Here is a 19,580-nt window from a genome sequence, read left to right on the forward strand (position 1 = left end):
AAATTGAAATAATCTCCAATCAGATCCAATCAGCATAAATAAACATATAGTGATGTGTCCCCTTTTTATGTCAGCTACCTCTTCTGTGGCCACCAACACAGTTCTGCTGCTACATGGATTTTATCTGAGGACACAGTAGCACATTGTTGCTATTCAGTAACCCCACCTCATTTGCATACATATCCATTCACACAACCTGGATACTTCTCTAGTCCAGGGCCTACATCCCTAGTAACCACTGAAATCTACCATTGAACATACTCCATGCAGGGCCCTATAATGCATTATTCTCACACATTTTTTTATATTTAGTATTTATACTTTTTGATATTTTTTTTGCATAACGGCACATTTGCGTACTGCTGCTGCATGCCATGCAAATATAATATGGGTATTAAAAAATATATATTTATTACATTATTTTGCATTAGTTTTGAACACTCAGGGCATAGTTTTGCACATGTCTATGCCCACTATGCAATTTCTGATCTTCTAAATGGGCTTTTACAGCCCTGGTTCCATTTTTACTTGCTTGTACACAGAAATTTTTCATATACACTCCAAACACATACACAGGGTCTGCAAGACTGCTTATCTGCTTACTGGATAGCTCCAGCACCCTAATTTTCATGCAATTCACCTGCTTATGAGGTAATTTGCTTACCACTGACACTTCTGTCTCCACAAGCTTGTGCATGCCCCTCTGCTCTGTTTACTGGATCGCATGGCTGCTTACTTCCATGTAAGCTCTGTGCCACTATGCCTACATGGAAAAGAAATCCATGTAGGCTTTATTGAATTCCCCCCAGAGTTTATTAAATCCCCAGGAGTAACTATTACAAAGTTTATTGAATCCCCATGAGTAACTATTACTTTTGCAATATTTTGTAAAAAACTTACAATATTGCAGCATCTGCTCACATTACACAGATACTATCAGCAGCATTTTGTTCATCTAGCTGAGAGTTTGCATATGAGGCTAAGCAGTTCTGTCAGTGTTACTTGGTTGTCAAAATTTTTAGAAAAAACTTTAAATTTATGACAACATAAATAAGTGTTACACGAGCAATTAATATCTCTTTACCTGCACTACAAAGAGATCAAATATCAACATAGTTGTTTTTGCCATTATGTAATCTTTAAGATGAAATATTTTAATACGTTGTATGTGTTAAGGTTTTGGAATTATTAATGCAAACATATAGCAATGTCTTTCAGCTTCTCCCATTAGTGGTTGCCACAGCGAATCATCGGTGTGCAGATTGATTGGCAGTGGAGTTTTTACAGTGTCGAGTTGCCAGCTCAGCGACCAACATTCACACACACACACACACACACACACACACACACACACACACACACCTACCTGCATGTCTTTAGAACTCACTTGACTGCAGGGTGGACATGCAGACTCCACAAAGAACGTGCTCCACCTGAGAATCAAACTGGAGAACCTCTTGCTGTGAGGCAACACCACTAACTGCTGCACCATCACAGCCCTTCAATTATTAATGTAAACATAAACAAGGAATATTTGATGCCTAGATTAATCAGTAATATGTAACTGCAGAAGTACATGGAGGCATCAGTCTGCTGTAATGAGTTAACTTATCTAGTGATCTCAACAAATGCTGCAGTTGTATTAACAAGCGATTGCAGCTCATCCCCATGTCTCTGCTGACTCAACATTAAATCTTCCTATTCTGACACATAAGAGGTAGGACGATCATTGTTTTCAGACTGCCAACACCTCTACAAATTTACTTTTGGCTTCAACGGCAGGTTTTTGGCCAGCATACAGTTTAGAATATGGAAGTGAAAAAAAGATTGAAGTGTTTTCCTACCTTTTATAAAGGAAAATTTTAGCTGTACCACTTAATTGAAAGAATAGACTCCACAGCTAGTGCAGATTGCTGTCACATCGGAAGATGCCAGAATTCAAAGTCCCTTGTCTTTTTATTTATTGACTGACCGATTGATTGATTGAATGACTGCTTAACCAAAATACTCCTACTGAGCTTTGTAGCCCCCTTTCAAAGGTTTCCCAAGTTAAAAATCACTACATATATCATAGACATGCATAATCTTCTTCTTCTTCTGGCTTTTCCTGGTTAGGGGTCACCACAGCGGAACTCCGGTCCGCTAATGATTGGCAGTAGATTTTTATGGTGCCGAGGTGCCAGCCCGACACCCAACCTTCAACGAAGGCACTCCCATTCACGCATGTCTTTATAACACCACTCGACTACGGGAAGGACATGCAGACTCCATACAGAAGGCGCTCCAGCCGAGAATCAAAAGGGGGAACCTCTTGCTGTGAGGGGACAACGCTACCGCTGCACCACTGCGGCTTATATCATAGACATACATAATACAAAGCAGATAACAATGCAATTCATAAAAACAATGTGCATTTTTTTCTATAGGAAAAGAGTGTAGACAATATATTTAAACAATGTACATTTTTTGTATTAAATAATCATACAGTGAAATGTAACTCAAAAAAAGAAATTGTATAATATAATGGTAGTTTTAAGAATGGTTACTTTCAGATCACTTGTACTATCTGTATGCGAGAGGCATCTCAGAGAAAGTATTACAGTAGTTGCAAGTGAAAGGATTATTAGTTGGATAGATAAAATGTAAGTGGAATGGTGACTAGCTTAAAGAGATGGATTATACAAGGCAACAGCAAAAGGAGGAGGTAATATAGGTGTGCTTGCTTAGAATAGTATGTGTCATTTTGAGGTAAAAGCTAGCAGGTTATATGTTGGATATGACTAAAGATGCAGAGGTTTGTGTAGTGTCAGGGACTGATGGAATAGTGCTTTGATCTTGTTAAATGCTGTTTGAGATTAAGAAGATTTTTGTGTTGCATTTGTTTTTAATATTAGGGGATATGCTGCTCTATTTACTGGCTGTATTAACAGGGACTAGAGGTGGTGGTGGTGCTGCAATAGCGTTGTCGCCTCACAGTTAGACATTGCCCATTCAATTCTCAGTTAGACCGTCTTCTGCGTGGCGGCATGCGTGAATGGGCATTCCTTCATTGAAGGTTGTGCGTTAGGCCCGGCAAGCCAGCAAGTAAAAATCTACTGCCAATCAACTGGAGTTCCGCTGTGGTGACCCCAACCAGGAAAAGCGCCGAAAGACACAACAACAAATTAACAGGGACTAGAGATTCTCCATGTCTATTATGTGAAATTGTGATATCATTGATTTTTATTTAGTGATTTAAGGTATCTAGGTGAGATTTATCTTTAGAGGATGTGCAATAAAGCTGGAAATTTTACGGCATCAAAAAGGGTGATTATGTATAGATTAGTACTAAGCTAACTGCCCTTGCGAGTCATTTTAAGCTTAGACAATTATCCCTTGTGAGACTCAAACCCTGCACCTTGTGTTTATAAGGCAAACACCTTAACCATTAGGCCACCCTCCAAACCCAATGAATTTATGTTATTGCAATAGCAATGAATATTTGAATTCAAGTCATGCTCATTTTTTTTTTTTTTGTACTTGGTAACAATGAGTTATACGTGAGAAATTGTGGCAAATCTGGCAATATTATTGTAACAACATTCTAGTTTGACAGTTAACTTTTTTGAAGGATTGTCAGAGGTGCGGATGCATATAGCAATGGTGGTAGAAGGAAAGGTAGTTCTATGGTAGGGAGGACACTATATGGAATATAACATTTTGACTTGTAGAGTAGAGCATTTCTAGTTTCTGATTTATCTTGTTAATGTATATGCTTTTCAAATTTTAAGTTATCTATAAAAATTCCCATAGCTTAATGTTTTTATTGTTTCTATATTTATATTTATATTGTTAGTAGATATAATGTGTTTGTTGTGGTTTATGTGTAAAAAGAGGGGTAGATTTTTTTTTTTTTTTTTACATTCAGTAGTAGCAGGGAGTTGATAAGCCATTGTTGTAACTGAGAAAAAGAGTGTTGCATGGTCTGTAGCAACTCAAGGGTTGATTCTGTGTGACAGATGAAAGTTGAGCCAGCTGCATATTGTACTCCTGCAGCCACAGGGTAACTTTGTGCATATCATTAATCTGCTTCTTTTTCTTTTGGCTGCTCACATTAGGAGTCACCACAGTGGATCATCTGTTTCCATTTCTTCCTGTCCTCTGCATCTTGCTCTGTCACACCAGCCACCTACATGTACTCTCTCACCACATCCATAAAACTTATCTTAGACCTTCCTCTTTTCCTGTTACTTGGCAGCTTCATCCTTAGCATCTTTTTCCCAATGTGCTAAATAGTATATTATACAGCAAAGGGCCTAGAATATATCACTGTAGAATGGAAACACTTATTGGGAGGTGTGTTGTGATGAATCTTTGCCACATAACTGCTTATGTTCTTTAGGACAGAAAGCTTGAAAATCGAAAAGTAACTTGTTTACTTAGTCCTGTATTATCTAACTGTTGGAGGAGTTGTTGGTGAAAAATTGTGTTAAATGTTTGGTGACGTCTAAGAATACAGCCAAGACTAATTTGTCTTAGTGTAGCTGGGTCTTTGTAAGACTTAGGAATTTAAGTAGGGCTGTTTCAGTGGTATGGTTTGGTCAAAAACCTTGTTGCATTTTAGATAGCAGTTTATTGCTTGTTAGAATGTATAGGAGTTGTGGGTCGATGGGTTTTCCCATAATTTTGGAGAGTGAGTCTAGTATGGCTATATGCCTCTGTGGATGTCCTGCCTTTGTAACGAGGAATGACATGAGAATGTTTTCATTGCCTGGGTACATTTCTTTTTCCTTTTGATAGAAGGATGCACTTATGAGGATAGAGACAGAGAAAGCAAGGTGGTTAGGTGCAAATAGTGTCCTAGACTGTTGCTCGGAATCAGATTGTGGATTTCACATTTTTGTACAAGCTTTGTGATTTGGGTTATCATGACTATGTGAAATTTATATTTGCCAAAGTGGGTTGTAGATGAGCAAAGCTGTTGGACTACAGATTTTGGGGTGTCTATGAAGTACTTACTGAAAGAATAAATAATATTATAGTGTGTATCATAGGGGTTTGAGGAAGGCTGTTTTTTTATCTGTTTTTTTAGCTTTTTTTTTTTTTTTTGATGCTGTGGATGCCTTAGGATTTCTGTTGTGATTAGTTTGAAGTATCGTAGGTTAGTTTACCTTATTTAACTTATTGTTTTAGTGTGGTTTTAGGCTGACCTGTATTGATAAGTTTAAACAGTTCAATTATGTATCCAGTTTTTACATCTTTGTCTCTTACTGTCATTTGGTGAGAATCAAGGGAACACTAGAGAGCTAGTGCCATTTTATTTTTCATTTCATATATGGCAATAACTGACCTAAATATGTTAAGGAATATTTCATCAAAGAAGTTGACTGCATCATCTAGGCAGAGGTATTTAAGTAGGGACCATCTTGCTAGTGGTTAGTTGATGTTTTGAGCTTCAAACGTCTTTTTAGAGTGGGCCAAGGTATAGTATGTCGAATTTTCTATTTTGTTTCCTTTCCAGAAAACAAATGTTGGACTATAATCTCTTAGTATATTGGATAATATTCCAAAATAGGATGCAATATGCAGACTGTTGGCTAGTATCCAGTGGAGTGAAGAAGGTCTGAATCTGTGTTTGGGGAATGTAGAGTATAGTGAGTGTGAAGATATTTAATTAGGTTTATATTGCATATAAGTATCTTTGTTGAGGAAAAGTTGAATTGCACAGTTTTTTTTTTATATTTTTATGGAAGTTATCTAATTAGATAGTTGTTTCATCTTCAGTCTTTTTACGCCATCTATTTTTTCTAATTATGTGGTAACCTGGACATAAGATGTGTCCATCTTTAATTTAGGGTTTTAAGTAAATTCAAGTAATGTGCAGTATATTAGTCATATTATGCATCCAACTGGAAAGGTATGAGATTTTGTAGCAAATACTTCTAACTTCAATATGGTAAACTGTAAGGGTATAATGCCTATGCTTTGTTATGGACAATAATGCTGGCCCTGATTTTGGTTGCGTGTCTCCAGACTGAAAGATGTAGACAAATAAAGGCATAACATTTTGGTGAAATTTGTTTATAAGGTCTTTTCTGATCAAGATATTTTTGTAGTTTTGGTGGGCATCATAATTTTGTTTCAAGATTAGAGGTATCTAGGTTGTGGTATTGTGTTTAACTATTTATATGTATTAGGATGTTGTTTGTGAAGCTCGGTGTATTATTGTAGGTGGTAATATGAAACTGAATTACATGAGGAAGGAGATTGAGTACTGCAGATTTTTAAAGTGGGGGAGAGCACTGGCGTATAAAGGTACAAGCTCAAAGTGTGGCTGGTGGTTGAGGGTGGAAGGAAAGTGAAACAGGTAGCCAAATATTCTGAGTGACTGCCAATCAGTATCTGCATGCACACTGAAGAATGGCTGCAGAGATTAAGCAAGAAGCAGTGGTGATTAGAAAAAAAAAGGAATAAAAACAGGAAAAGAAAAGTTGTGTGAGTCAGGGTATCCCACAAAAGGGCCTGTTTTGCTATTGAAACCATATACATTGTCATTGCCTGGGACAACAAAGTGAAAGCTACAATGAGACAGAAGTGGTAGCTTCATTGGAAAATACTGCAGTCCTATGGTTACAGAGGGTTGAGCTCTGATATACTACAGCTGTATGACTAGCAAAAATTATGGTTCTGTAATCACCTATTGAGATCACTAAGTGCTGGCAGAAAAAAATATGGGCATGGTAGGAGAGAGAGAGAGAGAGAGAGAGAGAGCAGCATCACTTGCAGCCATCAAAAGAAGAGATTAAAACAGAAAGGTTTGAAGTGCAAGGGTGGTATTAGAAGTGGGGTAATTTCTGCCTGTCATAGGTTCATAGGTTCATAGGTGACTGCTAAGCTAAGATTGCTGTCTATATGTTTTTTCAGATTCTTGACTACTGGGTCTATACTTAGGGGGTGCATGGTCAATGTGGTAGTCTCACTGGGTAGCTATTCTTTCAAAGGATACTATTATGCATTCCTTAACATTGAGTTTTAGCCTGTGCTTCTTGCTCCAGTTATTTATATGTGGCAGGCCTTCTTGGTGAGTGTGATACCCATGCACGACCCAGTAATCAAGGAGCTTCAATCCTCAACAGTGGCACCAGTGAGGGGCATCCACATTGGGAGGATAACAAGTACACACACAGTAAAGTACAATTTCCCTTAAGAGCACACCAAGATCACAGTCAGTCTGGGACTGGTTTCTCCCTCTCTCTCTAGATCCCCAATAAGACCCCTCACTGGCACAGCTATAGGGTTCAGATCTCAGGCGAGTAGTCAAGCCAAAGCTTCCAGTACCTTCTCTGTCTAACCAGAACTTCATGTTCCTGCCCAATTAGCTGACACACAAACACTTTGAAATGTGGTTCATATACAAACACACTGCTGGGGAAGGCTGGCACAGGTTCTCCAGCTATGCCCCCTTCCGCCCATGCTATAAGGTAGTAATCCACTGCCACCAACTACCCTTATCAGCTACTATAAAGGCCCTTACCAAAGGGTGTCCAATTTTACTGTGCAATATTATTATTATCCAATTAGTAAGAGTGATGACCAGCAAGACTATCGGAGTGGCTTGGTGCAGTATCACCAAATACATACAAGTACTCTAGAGCTTAAATTATTTCTATACAAAACAGCCACAGTTAAAAGGTTTAAAAAGATTAAATAATAAATAATAAAAACACAATACAATACTGATTACTTCAACACAATTACATTACAGAGTTCAGAAATCACAGGAAATGTTTTAAAACAATATTGTAGGATAGTCTGTCATAAATATAGAAAACAGCTAGACTAATCTGGTTATATTCCTATCTATCTCTAAGAGAAATCACTGTTCTAAATAAACTACTTACACAGCAAGCAAGTGCTGGTGAGTGCATGTTCTTACTAGATCCAAGACAAGATACAAAATATTAATCTTTCTTTCTGAGATAGCCATTAAATTGATAATACATAGTACTGATGAGCCATTTCAGATTACTTCATTCTTGACACCTCTGCAGAAGTTTCACAGGCTCAGATAACTCAGAGTTGAACATATCTTTGGAATCTTACACCTGTCAGGAAGCTGCAGCAATAAAGGACACTTTACATGTAAAATCTAGTAATTATCTCTGTCTTAAAACAATAGAATACATTTCTAGCCCAGACATCCTGTCTCTGAGCTTGAGATCAAATAGTCATAAAATGCTTTACTTATCAGCTTTCTTCCAGCAGGGTGCACCATGGTTATATTTTTGAAGCTCAGAACATAACACAATTTTCTTACATTTGTTACACAAGCCTGTGGATCATATTACTATTTACAATGACATAAAATTATTTGCAAAATTCTATCTAGCTGGGCTGGCAGCCCCTCAGTTTTCACAGTGAGCATTTGTGTCATTGGGGAATTCTATGACTGCACGCAGTTTGAAATCATTTGTAAACCTGGCTGTCCACAAGCCCTTGATGTTGGACCTAAACTCAGAGAAAGACGTGCCATAAAGGACTGGCTCCAGCACTGAGTTTTGAAGAATTCAGCTAGTCACTAGCCTCTTTGTGGAGGCAGATTCCCTGGCCCTAACTTCGTTGGTCCTATCCATGAGCCAACTGGCTCTGCAGCGGGTGACATAGGGGTTTGTACCTATCTCCATGGGTTTGTCAACAATGACTGAGTGGTCTATTCTGTTAAACTCTTTGATAAGGTTAGGGTAAGCAATATGCACAGTTTTGCCTTCATCCCTTGCTTTGGTGATCTTCTCAAAGAAGTCCACCAGATTAAGGAGGCATTACCTACCCTTGTTGAAACCAAACTGGGCTGGATTCAGAAGGTTTCCTATGTCATTGTTTATTATTTCCACTATACTTCTTTCTATGGCCTTGCATATGACACTAGTGAGACTTATGGGTCTGTAGTTACCCAGGTTTATAGATGGCCCACCCTTGTGCAGGGGGATAACATTTACAGGTCTCCATTCATTTGCATAAAGTCTGTCTGAAGGCTGTGGTTAAATAGTGATTCTAGTGATCCTGTTAGTCATATTTCATGTTACTAAGTTGGCATCCTGAGATATTATCTGGGATCATTGATGCAGTGCTCTTGGCTTTGGAGAGTGCATTGAGGACCAGTTTCCTAGTGATAATTGGTAGAGAAATGGTTGAGGTTATTTCCTGCGAAGTGTCTGGGTTGGGAAGGTAGTAAAAGTGGAACTATATTTGTCAGCCAGTAGATTTGCTCTATCTTTTGGCTCAGTATGTGTGGCTCCATTTACAATTAGTCTGGCACACTACTGTATAATGCTTTTGAGGTTGTAGACATAGCCAAAGAAATACTTGTGATAGTCCATGTGTGGAGCAATTTTTAACTCATACTTAACTTTGCCAGACTTGATAATCACCCTAAGTTAATAGTTTAGATTGGTGATGGAGTTTTTTTCCCCTCCATTGATATTGTGCTCCCTAATTTTTAACATAAGTTTCTTTCATTTGTTGTACAGGCTTTTAATGCTGGGATTCTACCAGGGTGGCTTGTTTTTCTGAGCATGCCATGTGCTTTTCCAGGTAACTGCAGCAGCCTCAGCGCAGCTATTAACAGTGCTAATAGTAACTGTGTTTCTGTGAACAATTTCATATAAGCAGTGATGTTCTTGGGTTTTGGGGGACTTGGAAGTTTGCGAGTGTGTGAATTTATAATAGCAAATTTGCATTAGAATAATTCCTAAAAGTATCAAGATTTGTTGGGATAAGTGATTTTGCTTTTATTTGAAATGAAAGAACTTTCTGGTCTGACCTGACCAATGAAAACATTACACTAGTGGTGGTGCAACATTCTCCTATGTTTGTGAGGACCAGGTCAAGGGTATTTGTGTCCCTGGTGAACCTAAGTGCTAACTTGTACACTGTGTTTGTGTTAATAAAATCCAGCAATCTCTGGGTTTTTATGTCACTGGTTGTTTATGATTTGCCAGTTTGCAGTTGGGAAGTTTAAGACACTCATGAAAATTGCGCTGAGCTGAATGTGGAGTGTCTCCAGTACATTTAAGTAGTAGCTATGTGTTTTCTGGGTAAAAGAGATGTACCTATATCTTTAAGGCTATGGTATGGGACTTTGCCTATGGTGATATGGACATGGAGGAACTCAGTGTTTTTTTTTTTTTTGATGAAAATTGAGACACTTCATTCATTTGTTCCTTCCTGTGCAGTAAACGGTCCAAATGTGTGGAAGACATTATAGTCGTGCATTACCAGGGAGCTTTCCATGGCTCTAAACTATGTTTCATTAGCAGTACAGATATCTACATTCTCCATAGTATTGAGAGATGGCAGGGGATGGAGTTTCTTGTTAAGATTCCTGGTATTGAGGTGAGCAGTAACACCTTCAGATTTTCTTGGGTTGATTTTTCTGTGTCTGAAGGTTTAGTAGATTAGCAGTATGGGTACTGGACAAGGTTTTAGCCAATATTCAAAAGCCCAGAGGGGATATATGTAGACAATCCATGACAAAGCAGCCTGGTGTGACAACCATATTCTACTAGACTGACAAATGCTGTATCCCCTTTGAATGACACCAAAATATGTGCCAGTTATTAAAATCAATTAATTTCTGCTCATACTGTGGCATCATCATTGGAGATGGCACAGCACTGCTCAATGCAGGGCCCACGCTGGCCTGGGAAACATAGTCTAATAACTGCATCATGTGTTTATTCATATAATCCAAAAATGCTAAAGAGAATAGCTTAAGAGTAGGTTGTGGTTCAAGAAAGAGAGGGAACCTTGATCTCTATCGAGAAATTTTAATGTTTTTATATGGAATCTCTTCAAATTGTCATAATAAGTCTCCTTTTAGACAGTATTCATTTAAAGAATCTTTTTTGTTTTAGTGCTTTTGTCTTATGGACTTAATCAGATCAGGATTAGCATTACAATTTTTTTTCTGTCTGGCCTCAGTTGGTTTTCTTGGATTGGGCTGTTTCCGCAGCTTGGGACCTTTACTTTTATTGGTCTTCATATATCTTGGGAGGTACATCTCAGGTCATTAACACCCACATGTACTATGACTAAATCATACTGGTACTTGTGTTCATTAACCTGATTGCACATGTGACCTGGTAGATATTGGTCCCTGATAGGCAACTGAACATGACTCTCTCTTACTTAGTTTAGTGAGTGGGACATCTGCGTGCTTCACAATGGAGTCTCCTATGACCCATAGTGACCAAAACACTTTGCTGATGAGCATAGTAAAAAGCTGTTTGAATTGACTTTCCTCTGCCTCATACAAATATACTTACTAAAATACTAATTGCATTTACTACAGCTCCTGTGATACTTAGCACTCAGCCAGTGCTAAGGATTGATATACATTTTGCTGCAGTTTCTTGTGTTAGTTGTTGTGGAGGACATCATGCAGTTATGACTGTAAGACCTTTGGTTACATTTTAAAAGACACAATAGAAATTAGGCTGGTTTGCATTTAGCAACATGGAGTCTCACTGGAGTAGGTAAAGAGAGATGGAGAGGGAGAGGAAGAGAGAAAACTAAGAAAAATGAAAGATGCATAGTTTGCCAAAGTGCAAACACTATTAACAATAATGAAAAATCAGGTAAAGCTGTTTTAACAGATCTAAAAAAGAGAAGTAATTGGTTGTGAGAATAAAACCTGAAATGTGAGAATGATAGATGGATGGATTACAGAAGTATGTTTGAAGATATAGGCATAGTGGTAGAGGCATGCTGTGACCCAAAACGAAATGAGGAAGCAGTAGTGACAGGATGGGTGGATGCGACAGAAGAAATAAGAAGGAAATGTGATGTAATTGTATGAGAAAAGAATAGTAATGTAGCACTAGATGCAAGGGTCGAGAGGTTTTTTGAAAAGGCAGAATTCTGTATGAAATATCAGAAGGATGAATGGAAATATAAAATGAATATGTGGCGAGAGAATGGAAGGAATGAGGCAGGTAACATTTAGTAGAAATAAGGATAAGCATTCAAACAAATGAAACAGAATATTGATGGATGATGAAATCTTGTGCAAAATAGAGGCAATAGGCCTAGTTAAAAGAAGGGTGTCAGAGCTTTCCTTAGTAACTATATGTGGAAATGAAGGAGGAATGGAAGGACTGGAGAAGGGGAGATGGAACCCAAGTAAATTGAGAGGGTGAGAGCAGATAGAATGATTACAGAAAATGATTAATGAAGTGTCCCAAAGCAAACCAGCCTGAAGACAGAGTGGGTGGAATATGGAAATGGGGAGTAATTAAGGTAGTTGGAAGGGTGGAAATAATGGGTACAAATGATGGCAGAATAGGAGAAGGTAGGATAGGATAAGAACATTAGAAATGTAATTGAGATGGGAGTAGACAAAGATAATTAAAGAGGAGGAAGAACAAATTGAGCAGAAGATAGAAGTCAAACTGGAGATGTTAATGGAGCTGCAGAGGAACCAGAAACATTAAAAGAGAAATAAATACAGACAGGCACAGAGAGGAAGCTGGAAGTGGAAATCTAAGGAAAAACTTAACATGATGCTACCAGTATACAGTCCTCAAGATTTTAACAAGATTGCATGAGTGACTGGTAAAGGGACAGAGGGAGTTAAAAGGGTTACCCAAAAAAGGAGAGAAAAAAAGAGTTCAGGAAGTTGTATAAGAAACCTTTAAAGAGATAAGGATTAGAAGGTTCAATGTTTAAAAAATGAAGAAGACTAGAGCAGAGGAAGGAATGCAGAGATAGGGTGCTCAAAATGATCAGATCAGGTGATGATGCAGCAGTAACTGATCTTCTGAAAAAAGGGAAATTGGAGGGGTCTAGATAGTTCCCTGTCAACTAATATAAACTAGTACAGTTAAAAGCTGTTTAACAGCTTAAGAAAAGATGTGGGGATGCAAAGGTCTGCATGGCAGGTGGTGCTGATAGCAATGTGTAAGGGAAATGGGTAAGAGGACCTAGCAAATTTATGCCAAATAATTTCTGTAATAGCAATATCAAAAATAATGGCCTAGTATATGTGATTTTGCTTGATGTCCTCTTTCCAAAAGTAGCAGGGAATCATGAGGCGGGTTTTGTGAAAGATAGGCCATTCCCATATCAGTGGACTTTGTTAATACATTTTGTGATTTGGTGTCTGTGAGAGAAGCAATGAAGGAGGCAAAGGGACAGTGCATATGGCTATAAAGAATGATGCAGATTTACTAAACTGGGATTTTATGATGAAACCTCTAGAGTAAGTTTTGTGGACGCAGAAAGCTGTGCTTAGTTTCAGAGCTCTATAATGGGGGCAAAATCTTCAAAATAGGGCAAACAGAGGAACATCAGATAAAGAGAACTTGCTGAGAGGAATATGACAGTACTAGATATAAAACATTAGCCCAGAAGATAGATTAGTTGCAATACAGTTGGGAAGTTAAGGAGAAAGGAGGCAATAAAACAAGTTTGCTGATGATTGCGTGTCATTATTGGAAGATGTGGAAGGAATGTTGCCTCAAGTAGGTCTGGAGTACTTGACTGATATACATATACTTGACAGCCACAAAAAGTGTGCTTGAGAGGATGAGAGAAGTACCTAGTAGTTAAAGTATACCCTGGAGATGAGAAGATTAGAATTCATATTGATCGACTGTTTAGATAATTACTTATTTGGGACCATTATCATTATAGTCACTTTTTTGTAGATGTTTCTTTTCATTTTAGTGAATGACCTGTTTGTAGCCTATGGTGCAACTGCTGTACTGTCCGAGATATATATATATATATATATATATATATATATATATATATATATATATATATATATATATATATATATATATATATACATATATATATATATATATATATATATATATATATATATATATATATATATATACATATATATACACACACACACATATATATATATATATATATATATATATATATATATATATATATATATATATATATATATATATATATATATACACACACACACACACACACACACACACACACATATATATATATATATATATATATAGGGTTCGGCGACCACGGGATGCTGAATTCCAGTTAGCTGAATTCCATGTCATCAATCCTTCATGTGTAGAGATTACAATACAGTGCAGATTAGGAAATTTACCCCTTTCCCCACTGTAGTGCAATCTTGTTGTTGGAATATATAATTTGCAGGGGTTCAGAGGGGCTTCCCCCCCTGCAAAAAAGTGAAGTTTAGTGCTGTGCAGTACATTCATACTGCTTACAACCAGAACTGCAGTTACTGTTCTGTCTGGTGTAGGGTAAACAATATGTCGAATAATGCCGACTCGAATAATCGGCATGTGATTCGACATATTGACTTGTTCAGTGTTCTGTGTTCGGTGATGTTTATCATTGTATTGTACATTTTTATTTTGTTTGCTGCACATTTGATAGTAAACCATATGTACAGATAGATATTTCCAATTATTAATATAGTGCAGTAGTTTAAAATGCTTGAATCATAGCTGAAATGTGTCATCGTTCCAGTCCACTAAGCTGGTTAACAACTGAAATTAAATAAATGGACTCTTCTGGTTGAGTCTGTATATGTATAAGACATATCGGTTTAACAGTAAAATGCCTACCTATATACATACATACAAAACACAGTGATCACTGTTTTTTTACTTCAGTTTGAAGTTAATGTCAGTAAAATAAGTGATTTTACAGAATGGTAAATTCCCCTATCAACTCCACAAAGGCAATAACATGTCTCACACAACCTGCTGCATACATAAGGTCTGAGACTGCACTATTGGAAAGGAAGGAGAACAGTCTATCCCCATTCAAGGGTGCAGACTTTCTGTTCACACAAGTAGAAATAGATTATCGTTTGTGAATTTCAACCCAGTGAACAACCCCCCCCCCCCCATTAAAATCCATATTAGTGTTTGTTTCTGAAGTATGCTGGGTTGAATTTCAATGTTTTTGTTTGATGAGGTCTAGATTGACATACCCACAACTCAATTTATTTATTTAACCTTTGTTAACTGGGAAAGTCCGACTTGGAATGAAGCCAATTTTCAGCAGTGGCCTGGGGAGAAATGCTACAGATGCATGTCTTTGAGTGTGGGAGGAAACCGGAGCATCCGAAGGAAACCCACATGAATGCAGGGAAGACATGCAGACGCCACATGGAAGGCACCCCAGACAAGAATTGAATCGGATAATCTCTTGCTGTGAGGCAACAATGCTACCGCTGCACCACTGCACCATCCAACTCAAACAATAAACATGCACCATATATGAGTATCTCACCATCTCTCTCTCTCTCACTCTCTCTCTCTATACATATATATATATATATATATATATATATATATATATATATATATATATATATAGATAGATATGATAGATATGTGCCTATGCCATTAGTGTTTTACAGATTGCACCTGTCAATAAGGGGCATAGTTGCTATTTCATATGTGAATTTGTGATGTGATTGTGATCATCCATTGATCCTAACTTCATTTGAAGAGGGCCATGGAAGGATTCAATTTAACATGAGAGAGAAACCTATTTATAATAAGGGGTAATCTCTGAGATACATATATTTCTCTTCAGCATGTTTTATTTGAGTAGCTGACTAGGTTTCAATCCCTAGATTATGTGACCCTCATGCTGTTTCTCTTCCAGATATGTAGCAGCTCCATCAGGGCTTGATTTGTGAGTGCCTTATGGTTAAGCCTAGGTCACCCCTTAATAGTTGGTAAGATGCAGAGTAAAGGGTTAGGGCTGTTAGTATATCCTCAGAGGACATGTTGTTTACACCCTGCATTTTCTTTGTGAGAAACTTCTGAAGTTGCTCATGCTGTTCCAGGTGACAAGCTGGAGTTGGGTAGGGACCATTGTTTGGAGGTTTTCTATACCATTATTTACCAAGTCCAGGATGATTCTTTCCATGGTCTTACATATAAGACTAGTCAAACCGATGGGTCTGTAATTTCCCAGATCACTTGATGGACCCCAATATGCAGATGGATGACTGTTGCTGTCCTCCACTCTACATATAACTATACATATGCATGTGAGCATGTGTGTGCCTGTCTGTCTGTATGCTGTCTGTCTGTATTGATAAATGCAATGATATATATACAGATTTTATATAGGTTCATAGGTTCATAGGTTCATACTAGGCTATCTGCCCGAGGGCATTTACAAGCCTAGCCCATCGTTTTGTGGCTTACACCCCTTTAGTATGGGGAACTATACCCATTATTTTGCTGTGCCTCTGTCGAGCAGTGACACTGAGGTAATCCCTAGGGTATATCTGTGATCTCCCATCCATTGGTCAAGATTTCTCTTGAACAAGGCCAGCGAGGTGCTCTGCCTCACATGTACCGGGATTTTGTTCCACAGCATAGGGAGTCTTTGGGTGATGAATCTATCCCTCCAGCACGTCCTATTAATAGCCGTGTCAAGGTTTAAGTCTCCCGCCCTTGTGGCTCTGATGGATCTAGATTTTTTGAGGTGAAGCATATTCATCAAATCTGGGTTTGACATGGCCTTGTATGTTAGGCAAAGGTCACCTCTGAGCAAGCGGTGGCGACTGAATAGAGCTGGAGTTCTTTCAGTCGGGCAGCATAGGACAGATTTTGAGACCCTTTATCCTTTTGGTGAGGAACTTTTGTGGCCTCTCCAGCTGCTGCAAGTGTCGGGTCAGATACATTCCGAATGGGGCATTGTACTCAATCATTGGTCTGATGAGTGATGAGTAAAGGGAGACTATGACCTCCCTTGATCTAGATGAGAATCCCTTCATGATAAGGTGGGCAATGTAGAAGGTCTTCCTAACTACTTTAGCTACATGGGTGTCGAATGACAGACTACTATCAACCTGGGTCCCCAGGTCCCTGATAACTTCTTCTGTGCTCAGTGGATTGCCACCTATTTGGTAGCTAGGGGTAACCTTGTTTTTCCCGAAGGGTATGACTATGCATTTTTTGGCATTTAACTTTAGGCCGTGGCTCTGGCACCAGTTATCCATTTCTGTGAGACCCTTCTGAAGGATATCTGTATCAGATGTGTTTTCTACTATGGTGCCCAGTTTGCAGTCATCTGCAAACTTTGTCAGCCATAACCCTCCTGTGTTTGCTTGTACTTGGAAAAGTAGATGCCAAACAAGAGTGGGCCCAGGACTGAGCCCTGTGGGACACCACTTGTGACAGGCTTTGAGTCTGACATGGCGCCAGCAACTCTGACCCTGTGGGTTCTGTCACTCAGCCAGTTTGCAACCCATCTTGTGATGTATGGGTTGACATTTAAGCTGATGAGTTTTCAATGATACCCGAGTGGGGTATTGTATCAAGGCCTTAGCCAGATCGAGGTAGGCTGTATGGACTGCCTTTCCCTCATCAATGGCTTTGGTGACTGTTTGAAAAAGTCAACCAAGTTTAAAAGGCATGATCTGCCCTTGACAAAGCCAAACTGGGTTGGATCCAAAGTCTGCAAATTCCCTATGTCTTTATTTATGAGGTCCATTATGATCCTCTCCATGGCTTTGTAGATAAGGCTTGTCAAGCTAATGGGCGGTAATTTCCAGGGTCGGTGGAGGCACCGCCTTTGTGAAGTGGTACCACAGTTGCAGTGCGCCACTCCTGGGTGCGTATCCAGAGGTAAGACTTTGATTAAACAGCTGTCCTAGCTGTGGGTTTAATTCCTCATTGAGTTCATGGAGCACACAGCCGGGGACACCATCAGGTCCCATGGATGCTGTATTTTTTGCTTTGGAGAGAGCAGTTCTCACTTGGGCGCTGGAGATGTTTGGGGGGCTGCAATCGTTTGGTATAGATATCTCTCCTTTTGGGGCGGGGGGGAGGAGTTTGCACTGAACCTGTCAGCCAGTATGTTGGCAATGTCTGTAGGATCAGTAATCTTCACATCATTTTGAACTAGCTCTGAGCATATCTGGGAGTTTCCTCCCAGGTTTCTAACATAGCTAAAGAAGGCCTTATGATTGTCTTTTGAGTCTTTAGCTATTTTTCTCTCGAAATTTGCTTTGGATGATTTTATGAGAGCTCTTAGTTTTTTACTTATAGTGATCAAGGGTGTCTTACCTTTTAAGGATTTTGCTCTATCTTGTAGTAGCTTCCTCCTTTTGTTGTAGAGTTTGTTTATGGCTGGGGTCCACCAGACTGGACGCTTGCCTTTGGTACAAAGAGTCTTTGTTTTGCTTGGGATTGCCTTATCCATGCAGTCCTGCAGGTGCTGGTAGAAGGCATTTGTAAGTGATTCAGTGGCTTGAGTACTGTTTTCCACGGCTCGGGGCCTTAAAGGAGACCACACTAGTCTTTAGAAGTGTGAAGTCGGCTTTTGAGAAGTTCTTTACTGTGGTCTTTTTTATTTCAGGTGGGGGTGGGATGAGGACCTCCAGCGAGATTAGTTTGTGGTCTGATCTCACCAGTGAGGTGTACACCTCCGGTGTTGAACATTGTGCTCCCATGTTCGTGATGATGAGATCAAGTATGTTATCTCCTCTTGTGGGGATGGTGACTAGTTGTTCCATGGCATTTGAGTTTATGAATTCCAGGAACTTTTGGGCTAGGGTGTTTGGGCTTGAGTAGTGTTCCCAGTCTATATTAGGGTAATTGAAGTCACCTAGTATGATGGTGTTTGGTGATACATTTATCCCCTCTAGTGTTTTCAGGAAGGCCATGTGAGGTTCCTGAGTTTGTGAGGGTGGCCTGTAACATGCTACAATTTGCAGAGCAGTCTTGCCTATGGTTAATTGCACCTGGATGGTCTCCGATGCATCGTGCATTGCCACCAGTCTTGAGGTGTGGGTGTCCTTGATGAATATGGATACCCCCTCCTTTCTTGGTATTGTCCGGATTTTGGGGCGGAACGCATGATATGAGGTAAAACCTGATAGCTGGGGTGCTCTCAGGAGCCTTGAACCAGGTTTCTGTCACAGCACAGACATCGATGTTCTCCATACTGAGAAGGGCCTCGAGTGCGTGCATTTTGAGATTTAGACTTCTGGCATTGAGCAGCATTACCCTTAGTTTTTTCCTTTTTGTGTTCTAGGGTGGTAGGTTTAGAATTTGAGCCTTGCCTAAAAAGGCACTATGGGGTGGCAAGAGCCTTTGCCAATATCCGGAATCCAGGGGTGACAGGTGCAAGCCGTCCCTTGCTTGCAGCGTGGCTTGTCCAGCATGTCATCCCAGGCAGACAGACACTGGATCCCCTTTGAATGACACCAGTGTTTAAGCCAATTGTTAAAGCTGATCATCTTATCTCTGTATTGTGGCATCATTCTTGGTGAAGGTAGGATACTGCTCGAGGTCAGGGTCATACCTGCCTGGGCTACATAATCAGAGAGCTCCTCAATATCTCTTTTCATGTAGTCCAAGGAGTGCGTCTCAGGTCGTTTACACCAGCGTGGACAATGACTGAGTCATATTTGTACCTGCTGTTGAGAGACCTGAGTGCTTGCGTTATGTGGCGGATTCTAGCGCCCTACAGGCAGCTTACTGTGACCTTCTCCTTACTCAGTCTGGAGAGCGGGACGTCAGTGTGTCTGACTATGGAGTCACCAATGACTA

Source organism: Protopterus annectens, chromosome 1.part1, assembly GCF_019279795.1.
Source record: "Protopterus annectens isolate FY-2018-M chromosome 1.part1, PAN1.0, whole genome shotgun sequence".
Taxonomy (NCBI): Eukaryota; Metazoa; Chordata; order Ceratodontiformes; family Protopteridae; genus Protopterus; species Protopterus annectens.